Consider the following 12806-nt stretch of genomic DNA (forward strand, 5'->3'; position numbering starts at 1 on the left):
ACAAGGAAATATTTGTACATGGATATTAGTCATCTCTGTGTATACTTAAGAAGAATTGGCTTGCGATCATAGCCATTCTTCTCTCTTAGCCGAACACGGAAATCTGACAGGACCGACCTTCGTAGAAGATTTACCCAACGTATTATACAATAGCGACGTATAAATAGGATCAAGTACCTCTGGCAATTTAACTGAAATTGGCTTTTACCTGCATGGAAAGTCACATGCTTGCAAGTATCGTGTAGAAGCAGCGACGAAATTATTTGCAACGATCGCGAGAAATTATGCCCCGCAAAATGTGATTGTTTCCCCTCGAGCAAGTATTCGGCAGGAAATTTCTGCGATATTAACGTCGAAATTGAGTTAGAGCTTTTCCTGCATCGGCGGCACCGGTGATCGGTTAACAGATATTGAATTTTAGAGGCCGCGAAGCATTAAATCACAGGGATGTAACCATTGATTAATCGCTAATTACGTGTTTACCACAACGCTTGTCGATTCAGGAAAATGTTTGGCAATCGGAATCAACTAATTGTCCATTTAACTTGCATTTCTAATTTCTCCTCGTTGCAAACGTGCTATCGTAAAGGGCAGAATGCCATCAGGTACGTACGTAGATCGCATCTTTGTTGTTGAACCATCGATCAGAGATTAATTTAATAATTTATACAGGTAATAAATTTTTGGTAATCATCGATAGTTCTTGGTTTTCATATCTCAATTTTCTACTGCTCAAGTTCTTGTCGACGATTCGTAAAAGTATTTATCGTAATATCGTATCTCTAACGTCTCATACTTCACTGAATCTTAAAATGCTATGGATTTATATTTTTATGTAAGCACGCGTTGAAAAACGTATTATATATTGCTATTAATATTATCGTTAACTAAAGTAATTTATTAGGAAAGTACGATAGATAATATCAATGATACTACAATGGATAACTTCGATACATAATACGCGATAAATGAATATATTCATAAGAAACTGAGGCAAAACATGTATACGTTTATATGTACACATATATTTTGCAAGAAAATTTGCAACAAACTAATTCACTGCATTTAACCATCTCGATCATCAATTCGATAATCATGGCAGTGAAATATTAATTTTCTGGGCTAAACACAACGAGAAAGTACGCTCGCGAGAATTTATGGTCTACTAGCAGCGCGTTTATGTAACGATTCCTCTATTCGCGATCATAAAACTGTAACGAGGTCTCTTCCGAAACAAAAAGCGGGGAAAAAAAGAGCAGCTGGAAAAAGAAGTCTCTCGTAATCGATGCTTATCGAAATTACTCTCTCACAGCGCGATATAATTGCACGCTTCTCAGAAATCGCTTAACCGAGACGCTTAAACCGTTCCAAAAGCGTCCTCAATTTTATAATGAAGCTAATTTCACGATGACTTACAGACACGGCGGAAAAATCTGGGGAAAAATGTAGGAGAGCAAGGAAAGAAGTTTTTCGCCACTAAACGCTTCAAATTTGGCTCCAAATTAGATGCTTCATTAAACGAACAACGATGATATGCATCGATGTTTCGTAATTGGAAACAGCCTCTTCAATTACGAGCTTTAGCGAACATTCGAGTAAAATTTGATGGAAAATTTACGTCTTGAGAAGACTGTGGATAAAATTCACTTTGTAAACGTTGATACGTTCAAATTGCGGTCTTGGAATTATCGCGTCACATTTTTGCTTTTGTTCTAACGAGCAACAACGATTCAATTACAAGCGTAGAACAACTTTATTCCCTGCAAATGTATGTGATATAATTTATTTGTCAGAAGAGAAAAGAAAAAAAAAAAAAGAAAAAAGACTTAATTCGTACAACTAATATTTCGAACAGTTTCATTGTCACTTTATTATTCCTTTCCCATTAGTTTCCCAAGTTTTTGCTGGTATCTGGGTAATCACGTTGCTCGTAGAAGTAGTTAGGTTTCTTACATTGCCAGACATCGCGGTTCATGTGAAAGGAAAAGTGGCCAAGATTCTGCAAACGAGCAGAGGAGCCCTTGAAATACTCTTTTTGCACTTCCAACGATCCTCGATCGTTTTTCCACCTCGAAAAGATGGATTACCCACGAGATGCGTAGGTATCTGAGTCCTTCGTAAACACACACACATACACACAAAATAATATACATACTCACTATAAAGACGTATGTTTGTCTATATGCAAGGTTTCCCGTCCTTTCGAACCGAACGTTCTAGATACAAATATAATCGAAGGCGATAGAATGGATAAAATTGCAGCAAATCTTTGATCGACGATTAATCACGTATAGTTAGATATAATTTTCTGGCGTTCCGAAAGTTTAATTACAATACATCAGAATCAATTAGAATTTAATTACAGTCTAACTTCGCTAACTATCTTGAAGATTTTATCAACGATATTTTCGTAATACTAATTTTTATGCTCTATTACGAACGATTGTTCTACATCAGAATAAAGAGGTAAATGATGATTTAGGAATTTTTTATTTTATCAATTAAACAATCTTCAAATCTCTTTTATGGATGCAACGAATCTCATTTGGTATCGTCGTAGGAATATCCTATTTTATTCAAAAAAAAAAAAAAAAAAAACAAACAAACAAGGAAATTATCTGAACTTGTTGATCAGTTTTTTTAACTCTCTTTTCCCTATAGTGACAACACGAATATGGACAAAATCATGTAGAGATCTATCTATGGAAAGCAATATGTAACGTTAGGTTCTGATGATTCACATACTTTTGCAGCGATAGAAAAACGATAGTAAGATGCATACAACCCGAGACTCTAGTTTCATCCTTTCGTTTTACATCTAAAGTTCTAAACATTTTCACGAAAATTTAGTCGTCCCATTGAAAAAATATTGATCGGCTACCGTCTCCATTTACTCGAATAAGCTTCTGAGAGTGGCGTGCACTCAGAAAATTAATTTCCACAATCGATCACTATGGTTTCGCGACACAATGTCACATACGCTTCATTCTCCCTTAGATCTTCGTCAAATAATAAAAAGACCAATTTTTCTTGAATTTTGTTGCGAAAGGACAAAGAACGAATTGGCACGGGTTTGAGAAACTAAATATTTTTTCCAATTTTCAAGCCGATTTCTACTTCGAAATAGCCTTCGCTGGTCTATTTCGAGTTTCACAGACGACGATCTTGGTTCAAAACTTTCATAGTCGCCGCATCTTGAAATATTTCATGCCAGTTTTTCTCCTGGATGCATCTGCTCCCGTTCCCGCAACAGTCTGTGCACTTTTCTGAACGCATACTGTACGGGCAAATGACTATAATACGCTCGTACACCAAGAGATGACTTTTATCCTGCATAAAGGAACACGTCGTGAAAAACGTGCACGTCCATTCTCCTTTCTCTGCTTCAGAATTTTCTTGTTTCGCTGCTATACCTACGCTAAATTAAAGCCACGAATAGGACGTACCCATTGTTCTTTAAAATTATTCTAATCAATGACAATGAGAAATTTTCCGCGAGACTTTCTACGAGCGTTCGAAATTTTGGCATATTCGATTCTGGAACCATGCAATTTTGAAATTCTGCTGTTCCGAAAGCTTTTAATTTGAAAAATATGAAATTTTTATATTTTAGAATGTCGAGGGTTCGCAATTTCGAAACTTGAAAGTTCAAATTCTAGAAATTCGACACTTCTAGAGCTTGGCATTTTAGAGATTTGAAACATTGGAATTTTTAATTTCCGGCTCTCCGATTTCACTTTTATATTTCGAACGTCTAATTTTCTCTTGAATTTTGTCTCTGTCAAGGAATCAACGCGGGTACGAAAGGGAACGATTTCCTTTTTAAAGAAACCAAAACGCGGAAATAGCGGAGGTCGGAACGTAAGGCCAATTTTGTTAAAAAAAAAAGGCCACGAGCGTTAAATCAATCCCCATAAGGATGTTCCGTATCGAATCTTGTTACTCTCGCTGCCGTTTGTACACGCTGCCAATAAATCGATATTCAATGACAATTTGCTATCCTCGATTTTGCGAAAGAGGAGAACGAGGCCAATTTTTCGCTATTTCTGAATTGCAACCAGGTCATATTTGTACCGTCATCGTTGTGATACTTTGGTTAATTAGTTTTACCACACATGTACGCTGCAAACTGTAGGAAGTTTGTAGGAAACTGTGAGGACCTGTGGTCACAGAACGAGAATTATTTCACCGACGTTGACAAAGTTTCACTTTTTCAAGGCAATAGCAGCGGTCGCCAACGGAAGCTTTTAATAGTACTAATGAAAACAACTTGTACACGCAAATAGTATGCAAATAAAGTAGTTCTATTTGCCCCTCTTGAATTCCATGTTTATATAACGACTGAATTTTTAAATATTGGAAATAACGCAGAATTGTGCAAACGGTATGCGTGATAAAATAACGATATAAGCGTGATAGAGCTTCTTTCTGTTACACAAAGTATTATTAATTGATAGATAAAATTTGTTGACCTTGCTTGGTCGTAATTCTTTGCTTATTCGATTGCTAGTAAAAAAAATTAATCGCAGAAAAATCGCCAAAGAAGAGTTGTTACCAAAAACTTAAAAGGGAGGATGAAGTGGAAGGACAGAAAAATATTAGCAAGATTCGGATGTGGAAACGAGACCAAAGCAAGGGAATACTGGAAAGAAGAGGGTGAAAAAAGATGCAGACTATGTAAAAGGAAAGAAGAAGACCTGAAACATGTAATAGAAGAATGCGAAATAACGGGAGGACCAAAGGATACAGAAAACATACTAAATGAGACTGGAGAAGGACGAACAGAACTAAAAGCGATAATAGAGAAGAGAAGGGCAATACAAGACGGGGAGGAACGACAATAAAGAAGCACAGCATGGAGATAAAAGCCCAAAAGTTGCCATAGTTTTGAGACAGAAGAATTAAGGGAGTGCAATATAATAGAGTGGATAAGAGGGGAGGTAGATATATAAAAAGCGAAATAGGTAAAAGAGATGTAAAACCGAAAGCTCGTCCGAAGCCGAAAGGCACGGACTAAGCAATAATAAATAAAAAATAAAAAATAATTACGGTCGATCGTTAAAATCGCTCGACTTCTGACATTTAACCATATTTTAAGCGAAAAGCATTCTTAACGAAGAATGACACGAGCAAATGAATTTATGTCAAAAATAGAAGAACTTGCAAGAATGTTACATTAGGAAGTATCGAGGTATCATTATATTGTTCTCAGGTAAAAATGTTCGTACTCGAGGTAAAGTTAAAATTACGTCAAGCCGATACTATTAAAACTACAGTCATGAAGAATGTTCTGTTTTATCGAGTTTTATATCCTAAACTAAGAAAGTTCGCGAGTATGTAACTCTTTTCAGCTATCTAGAGTTATCCACGTCATTTTTTTTATGATTTTTTTTTTTTTTTTTTTGACATATGATATATTTTTGAAGGATAGTCGTTAACTGATGAAGCAATAAAATGACATATAAATTTCTAAAAATATTTCAATAAGAAATTTCTGTATACAATTCGCACGTAGAAAGCGCATATTTTTCGTACACCCAGTATATAGAAATTCAATCTCTACTAGATACGCGCACAAGCAATAAAAAATACGATAAAAAGGCCATACTGCCAACACAGAATGGTAATATGTATCTACCACAATAAAACTCAGACTCGTAAATATCAATGAAAAATAATCATTCATTAACGACCTTTTAATAAACTAACATACAAAATTGTCCCAAAATTAAACGTACAATTATCTATACCGAAGAACTTCTCTTTCTGATACTACAAATTTATTTCTAGAAATATTACAAAAGAAATGTAAAATATTTTTAATTAGTTTAACTTTAAATTGATTTTAAAGGCTAATAGGATGTCTATTCGGATAAAAAGGTAACTTATTAATTGTTAATAAAATAACACAAATACTCAATAGCAACGAATCAGTCAGATAAATAATGAATATGATAAATAATAAATAATGAATTATTGATATTGCATCTAATTAATATGCGAGTAAATACATAATTAACAATGCGATCACACGTGTACCTGTATCATTTATATGCACGGCTAATATTGTTTAAATCATACGATGAAAAACTAGGTTAAGTGCGCCACGATTTACTGTCCCACATTCTTTTCTTGTTACAAATTTTCAGTTATAAACCGTCCGCGTCAAGATATTGAAAAATATCATACTTGCAAACACATTAATGATATTAAACTACTATTTCCATGTTCATTACGAAGACGCTAAATGTGTTTACCTTTTGCATTCATAAAATTCATTAAATAAAAATGTAAGCATGTAATAACTAGCAAATCCCACATCAGCCAAGAATGCGAATATTGATACTGCAGAAAACGACAATGTATTATTGGAAAATATTCCATAACATAAATTATTATTTCAAAGATCCAGGAAATACCAACTATCAAAGTATTTGTCTCATCGATTATTCATTATATTAGTATGCCATAATATTTAGCGAGATCATTAGCATTAATCGTACGTCTAAGATCACTGTTCGTGCCGTATACCAATTTGTTACTAGGTTTCTTAGGTATTTTGTAATTTCTACGTAATTTTTCAAATTCGCCTCAAATTTTACCAATGTAAAGATAATAGTCGAGTTTCGTTACACCGTTAACGAAATTCCAAAACAATAACGTACAAAAACGTAACGTGTTCATAAAGAGACCCCATAAATGTTCGAACATTGAGCCACAATAACGAACCATTGTGAAAGTTATCGCGATACAATGCTAAGCAATGGCCACATTTACAGCGAGTTCGTCTAACCAGGCGCGTCGCGCGCTCGAATTAATTCGGCCATTTCTTCCAGGCTATTTCGAACAGAAAAACAGAGAAACATAAGCGCGAAAAATGCATTACATAACGACGAAGGAGAAATGTAATAAGTGGCTCGAACGAAAGCATCGGCTAGCTAGGGAAGCACACATGTGACTTTCAATTTTAATATGTCCACGGTTCGAACGTTTCGACCCACTGGATCGCTAAATCGCGCTAGTCGGGGCGACATCTCCCCGTGGTGCACGAACACCGTGGAATTTATAGAGGTCACTGGTAAATTCATCCACTTCCCGACGGACATGGGTCCTCGCGTGGACGTTGGGTTTTTGCACGAAATGTCTGACCCTCGAAGGTTCAAGGATACATCGAGTTCGTGCAAAAAATATACCGAGCGAGGACAACTTACATAGAGCACCGGCTCTTTCGAAAATTTATGCCACTACACTATATATTTATAGACGAATAATTTAATGGACGATGATTTGTCTTTCGGTCGATCGAAGATCGAAAAATTTCTCCGCTTCTGCTTTCGTTTCCGGCGTAATACGCTGGTGAAACGAACGTCCTTGTTTCTTTCGCCTTTGGCCAACTTCACTGAATGGGATATAGCAAGGTAGGGTGGTTTCAGACGCCTAAACCTGTACAATATTCAATCTTAAACTTTGCGTGAGAATAATCAAACTTGTATATCATGAGACAGCATTAGGCTTTGATATAGCGACAGAAGAATGAGAAAATATCAAAAACAAGAAAATGATTCAAACGATTCTGCGGTATGATTACTTGAGTTAATGAGAGTATTATATAAGAATATTATATAAGAACTAATACAATAAGCTACAGCATAGTTGTGCTATTATAACAGCACGTAATATGTACACGTTGCTGGATTATGATAGTTACAATCGAGAATATTAAGATTAAGTGAACAAACTACTTTCCTTTTGATGAATACAAGTGATATTCTTGCGGAGAACTATAAACGTCGAGCTATCAATGGACACGATAAGAGTTAAATAATATTTACAAATATAAATTTAAAAAACCGTTGCTATGATAAAACAAATAACATATCTATTCGAGATATCTACAGAAATTCACTACGAAGATACTAAATACTATAAATCTAATCTAAAATCTAAAGACAGACTTAAAGATATTTGAACATGTACTTCTAATCCAACCTAAAAGCCAAATATGTACATAGGTATCGTTAACTAAATATTAAACGAACGAAATCTTTTCTTCGTTCAGCTACTAAAGAATTTTCTACTCGAAATATTCTATCCCAACTTTGAAAATTTCGTAAAATTTCCTAAAAAAATTGCATTTCTTATTTACGTTGTTTCTCTAGCAAATGAACGACGTGATCTTCAGCGGGATAAGGTACGATTTCTAGCACGTCGCGTAAAGACGGGACTTTTTACGAGGTCTCTGGCTTAACTCTGCGACCGCGATGCGCCTGGTTGGTCAATAAAGTTCTTCACGAGCTGACACCTACTAGCCGACGGAAACGGAACAACTTTGACAGCGATTCTTTCCGCGTTTCTGCATTGAGATACCGTTGCTCATACTGTCATTATAGGTAAATTTATCTGATGGAATTTGATCAGGGGAATTCACCAGCGAATTGGATCAAATCTGAACGCAACGAGTATACCGTGAAACTTGACACGTCAACCTTGCGCTGTGAACGGGTGCGCATTTTTAACGGCCGGTTAATTATCGTTACGGGAGTCGCTATATAGAATGGTAACAGCTGGCCGGTCGAAATTAACGTCTCGAAAAGAACACGCTGCTCTTTGTTTCTTATATCGGCGATCATATGTTGCCTTCGCTTCTTTGCGGCACCCTACCAGTTATACATGACGTTGCAAAAATAAGTGTAAGGTTTTGTGCAATTGTGCTGTGTATAAAAGTTCTATTATTATTATTATTATTATTATTTGAGAATGATAATGAGATATTTTATATCTCCTATAGTAGTAAAATCCCTGCAAGTAGCTTAATCAAGTTTTAATTCAACCACGATCCCAAGAAGATACAAACTACTGTTTTCTCATATCGTCGAATCCATTAAAAATATTTGTAAATGTATGCTTTGTACAAATATAATCGAAAAATTATAATAATAGCGTTTGGATAAATATGTAAGATAATAATGTAAGAGCAAAAGATAATTATTTTTCTCCGACTGTTATAAATTCGTCCATTTCCGAACAGGTTAAGAAATCGCAAGTAGAATGAGCGCGAGAAATGTTCGTTCTTGCTCGTGAACTTGGCCGAAGTAGAAAATGAATCCTAGATTATATTTTTGATATTTACAGTAACGAGCAGAAAAATAGCGAAAGTCCATAAACCAAACATTGAACACAATTTACTACTTGTTACGTATATAATTTATCACTATCTATTTATCGTACTTTCTTATATCCTATCTCATATTATAGAAATACAACTAGAAGTAAAACTTCTCATAATTACTTAAACGTGTAAGTAAGAATTTCTTCATTTATATGCTCGCTTCTATTAATCAGAACCAGACTGATCAACTCCATTTCACATGAAGATATCTATTTCATTAGCCAGCACACCATCGATAGCAACATAATCTATTATATAATCAACATCCCAGAAGACAAAGAACTTATTTTTATGAATTCAATTGTTACCGAGTAATAATTTATGTAAATACAATACTTTACAACGCTGTGTATTCTCTAAAAGTTCACAGACAACCAACATTCCTCACGCTCGTTGTGAAACACCCAGTATACGGATATCGGTAGTCAAGCCATTCCGCAGCACTGTAATAGGTGCATGGACGGATCGATGCTGAAAAACTGGAGATCGAAAGTAAACGTTCGAAGTTCAACGATAATGGGCATCGATACCGTGAGAAACAGTAAGCAGGAAAGAGGAACGATAAAGACAACACCATAGCCGATGTACGAGCAAACGAGAGGAACATAGAAAATCAAACTAGAAAGAAACACGAAATTTATCGTGTGTTTTGAACAATGGTCGATTAGCCGGTCCGTTATTCGTCTTCGTTGGAGTAACTAATTAAACCGCAACACCGAGTGGACGGTTAATTGGTACACCGTTTAAAAGCATGACTAGAACGGGAAGGTATCGTTTTGCATAGGACAAGGTCAGAGTCCTAAGGACTGTACCACGGCCGTGCACCGCTCGACAACAGCCGGATTCCACTCTCGATGCCGCGCGCGCGGTGACAGAGCATACCGAGAATGTAAAAATAGTTGTACAGACGCCGAGGTTCAAGACCTCAATATTATATAGATACTACGGTAGCGCGATAACGTTATCCATGGAATTATGGCACAGCTGTGTTTGTACGTAAACACCAGCGAACACAAGAACAACGAGAACGACCGTGCGACGAGCACAAGATTAAGATTTTAAGATATACATATCTTTCTTCATCACTTGCCGCGCTTATTCAAGAATTACTTTCAGCTGCGATTTCGTGTTGGAAATTTTCCGTTTGCAAGTTGTAAATAGTCACAGAGTGGTTATATCTAAGTATATACGCTGCGTAACTAAAAGAAAAATTCAACAGAGAACTGTGATTTTTTGGTGTAATCCGAGGGATAACAAAGCCAGTTCATTTCCAAGGGTTCCACATGCAAAGGGAGCAACGAGAGATAACGCACGATAAGAATCTCTCTCTCTCAACAGGCGATACCTGTCCGGAACCTCGCGACCAGATTACGAAAACTTTGTTCTGACCTATTTCTGAAGATGCTGCATGCCATATCCCTCGAGTTTTTGCGACTTAAAATATCATTTTGCTTATAGAAATTGTTTAGAGAATTTATCCTACGAAATATACCACGAACTTTGTTTTATCCGAATTTTAGTACGAATTTTGGTAGTCTGGAAAACGTAGAGTCGCTGAAAATATTGATAGACACGCGATGTAATTTTCGGTAAATCGAAAAAAGTCACTTGGCTCTGCGGATTGACCGAATATTCGATAACACACGCGACATAGGAGACTCCGATGCGACGAATATTTAAAGTAGATGTTTTGATAAACTTACCGAAAGGACGCTCGAAGCACCTCACGAAACTCCTTTGTATCCAGGGCAGTGAAAAATCCTCGTGGTGACACCGCGATTAACGAGTTTTGTATACATCTAAACACACTCACTGACACTACGAGCCGAGCACTGAACGAATTTTACGCGCACGCTTGCCTTGACCTCACGATCTGACCGGTAGATCGGTAAGAATTTCACGAAAATCACATTGATAGCGTTCGACCGTCAGCTTCCTTCAGAGATCATAGACCAGCTGTGTTTTTGCCCGACCATTGAGGAACTGGTGCATGCGCACTGCGTACTGGCCGCTATCCGCCATCTTGACTTTCTCCGGAGTAGGAAAACATACAGCGCGCAATTTGAACTTGCTAATTTAAGTCTACCGAGTTTGTGCTCGTTAATGAAACTTTTATTAATTTTCTAACCGCGTTAAAATAACACAACGTCACGAATTTTATTTACCATATTTTTTAATGGAATCTAAAGTATATTATTAAATGAAAATATATATACCTTTTACATTTTTAATGAAGAATGATAATATAAGTTTAAAAAATTAGGTTTGTAAAATGAAAACCTTCTTTTTTATTACTAAAAAGTAAATAACAGAAAATTTGTTAAAACAGGATGTTGAGAAACAATTTGTTACCAGCATTAAAGTCGTGTATATTTATAATTTCACACGCTTATATCTACATATTAACAGAAAATATATGTTTCTTTTAATTGTGTAAAATGTTACTTAATTTCAATAGACAATACTTCATATAATAGAGCTTACTCAATGCTTTGTATACATGTATATTACTTTACAGTATTTTTGGATACAAAATTCATATCAGTATAAAAAAAATTGGGCCCCTCCGGGATTTGAACCCGGGACCTCCTGCACCCAAAGCAGGAATCATACCCCTAGACCAAGAGGCCACATGTTAGAACGTTTTGTAACATAGTATATCCAGCAGTTAATAAAATTTAAATATATAAATAAATATACAATTACTGTTGTAATTGTATATAAATGTGTTAAATATTATAATACAAGCATATTATGATATCACATATATTATGTAATAATATATCAATCATAAATTTCTATAATGATAGACTAAAACTTATAATACAATGTGATAGCCTTCTATTTATAATAATAAACCTAAATTTGTAATTATCGCTTTATCAAAATATAACCATAATATATACATAATTTATACGTAAAAGTGTAGAAATTTTAACCTTAATCTCAATAATGTCAGTCGATAAATAGATACGCGATCATATCTACAGATGATTATTAATTAAAAATGCATGATTATGATTGCAGTATTGATGGTAGTTACGAATACCAAGAAATACATACGCAATATATGTGTACATAGTTTAAATGTGTAGTCAATAACCTCGTATATGATATCATCGATTAAGGATCGTCGGCGATTGCAGCTGCTTTTACAGTAATAATTATAAGTTTTTAATTCTTATGACCCATTATAATATTTCATTCCAATTTATAAATTTTCCAAACTTAACTTCAGGCATTCGCATATAATGAAATTTAATTAGTAAACGCATTATTTTCTAATATGTATTTATATTCGTTTCAAAACGTACGTGTTGTTTCCTTATTGCGTAACATGATATCATCGCTGTTGAAAACATTTCTTTGCTTCATCACACAAGACAGTTTTTTTTAAAATTCGTTGATCCGACACGATGTACTTACCGCCACGTAAACACATCTCCCCCCCCCCCATAGGGTAATTAATGGCGAAATATATATACATATGTTTATATACGTATTGTTAGGATCTGTCAATTCTTGTTGTTTGAGACGTATTAATTAATTGCATAGTATTTCCACTCCTATTCCTATTATTAGGTTTGTATTATTAACATTCGTTCGCTTATTAAATTATTATACATTATTATAACAA

The 12806-nt window shown here is 35.2% G+C and overlaps 1 protein-coding gene and 1 non-coding gene across 2 annotated transcripts in view; both read right to left on the reverse strand.

The window, feature by feature from the left end:
- LOC126866672 (solute carrier organic anion transporter family member 5A1) overlaps window positions 1-11155 on the reverse strand; it is a 67313-nt gene extending 56158 nt beyond the window's left edge. Inside the window, exon 1 of the mRNA XM_050620540.1 lies at window positions 10873-11155. The gene's annotated coding sequence lies outside the window, so the exon portion shown is untranslated. The remainder of the gene's footprint in view (window positions 1-10872) is intronic.
- Window positions 11156-11727: 572 nt separating this feature from the next.
- Trnap-ugg (transfer RNA proline (anticodon UGG)) lies at window positions 11728-11799 on the reverse strand. The gene has a single exon. It is a non-coding gene; the product is annotated as a tRNA-Pro (tRNA).
- Window positions 11800-12806: the final 1007 nt, after the last annotated feature.

The sequence above is a fragment of the Bombus huntii genome, chromosome 6, assembly GCF_024542735.1.
Source record: "Bombus huntii isolate Logan2020A chromosome 6, iyBomHunt1.1, whole genome shotgun sequence".
NCBI lineage: Eukaryota > Metazoa > Arthropoda > Insecta > Hymenoptera > Apidae > Bombus > Bombus huntii.